Below are 2,124 nucleotides of genomic sequence, written 5' to 3'. Positions count from 1 at the left end.
AGCTCGCGGCAGGGGGTCGGCGGCGCGGGTCCGTCGCCTTTGCCAGGGACCGAGCGAGGGACGGAAGGAGCGGAGAGTCTTCAAGCCTCCTTTCTCGGTGACAGCAGCCCCTGACCCGGCGGCGGAACAAGCCCGGCCCGGCGGCCGGAGCCGCACGCCTCAGGGGGGCGTCCGCCTCTCCGGGTTTTGGCTGCAACCGCCGGAGGGGGCGGGGCGGGAGGGGGCTGGGGGCGTGGCCAGGGGCGGGCCTAGAGGAGCCCGGGAGGCGGAGCTCGGCCCCGGCCGCTGGAACAGACTGTCCCTGGCAAGGAAAAAAAAAAAAAAAAAAGTGGGGGATGGGGTGGGGCGCTTACAGGGCAGGGTATTGCTGCCAGACTTCCGCAGGCGTTTTCGACCAACCCATCTTATTTAAAAAGCACCGTACTGTACGTTAGAAAAAACTTAGAAACTACAAATAATCCAAAAAATAAAAAATTTAAAATCCCTGGAACCGCACCGCTCAGAAGCCGCGGGTGAACGTCCTCGGTGTTGTCTTCCGGCCTGTGCTGTGCGGGCTATAGAATGGACAGCAGTCCCCCGGGGAGGCCGGCGGAGCTTTGACCGCAAGGCGGCCTCGGAAACAGGGTAGGTTCAGGGGTTGTGCGGTTGGGTCTCTCGCGTCCCAGGATGGGACTCTAAGAAACCTGTTCCCGGGGGTCCCTGAACAGCAGTGAGACGCGGCGACGCTCAGAAAAGTTGCGGGGAAGCCTGGTTGTGCCCTGCCTCTCGGCTACCAGTCACGCAGCCCGAGCACGACAGCATCAGAAATAAGTGCCCTCCGCTCCCGCAACCACCTCGGCGTGCGGCGGCGGAGCCCCGGGGCCACCCAGTCCCGCCGGGAGGCTGCGCGGACGGAACCGGGGACTCCCTCGCACGCTCAGCCCGCCCCCTACTCTGAGGGCGGCTCCGCAGCTCCCACAAGTTCGCCCGCACCGCCCCGCGCGTGGCTGCTGCGAAAACCCGGCGGTGACACCGCGCCCGGTTCCCCGCCTCCGCGCCGCCCGGGAGCCGCACTGGGCATGCTCAGCACCGGCCGGCTCCGGCTCCGGTGGGTGGGAAGCTCCGCACTCCCGGCCGCCCGCCCGCGGCGCAGCCCGCGGCGCTGCAAGGGGCTGGCGGAGGCGGCTCATCCGCAGTAGGCGCTGCCGGTCGTCGGACGCGGAGCGGGGCGCAGCGGCGGCTCTCAGCTGGCCATGGCGAGGGGCGCACGGCAGCCACCTGAGTGGCGAGGCAGCGTCAGGTTAGCGGGGGCGCCCGGCGAGACCCCGCGGCGAGGGGCGGGCGGCAGGGAGCCCGGCACCGGGTGGGCGGTCGAGTCGCCTCTGCGACTGTCACCGCGGAACTTTCTCGCGCACTTAGGCTGGGGGAGCCTGCGACGCAGGCTGCGCGCTGGGAGGCGCGGCGAGGTCCCGGCAGCCAGCTCCTGGGGGTCGCAGGGATGCTTCAGTATCGGTGCGGGGCGGGACTGGGGGCGGGTGGATGGGGACATCCGCCTCTCCGGCTTTTAACGTGAGCCTCCTACGGCGGGGAGCGCGGTGTCTGCCGCACGCTGCCGAGGAGCCTCCCGGGTCTCCCGGGGGAAGGGGATGCCGAGGTGCGGCGGGGGCCTTCGCCTGACTCCAGGTCGCCCCAGGCACCGTGCCTCAGTTTCCCCGAAACAGGGGGTAGGGTGTAGTGTCCTGGCGCCACAGGCCCTGGGTGCAGGTTCTAGGTCCGGTTCCGGGAGAGCGCCGTGTCCTGATGCCGCAGGAGTGCGGGAAGCTGTGGGTGCTTCCAGCCGCCGCCTCGCGACTGGAGCTTTCAGAGTTTGTCGCATTTGACTCCATACCAAGTTGACATCGAATTGCTTCATAGCGTGGAAAGGGAAACGTGCTTCTTTCGGCTTTAAAAAAACAAAGTAATTGCAGAGCTGATTTATTTTACGCTCGACCTGCCTTCCCCTCCAAAAAATTGAAGCTTGCAAGTTTCAAGATGTATAAAGCAAGCTAGCAAAAAAAGGTCTGCAGGTCCATTATCTGCTCACACTGTAGGAAAAATAACCTTTTATGTTTGAATTGCCATTGTTTTTAAAGATACTTGTTACGG

This window comes from Miniopterus natalensis, chromosome 4 (assembly GCF_054644295.1).
Source record: "Miniopterus natalensis isolate mMinNat1 chromosome 4, mMinNat1.hap1, whole genome shotgun sequence".
Classification (NCBI taxonomy): Eukaryota; Metazoa; Chordata; class Mammalia; order Chiroptera; family Miniopteridae; genus Miniopterus; species Miniopterus natalensis.
The sequence above is the reverse complement of the archived record's forward strand: the minus strand, read 5'-3'. Positions refer to the sequence as shown.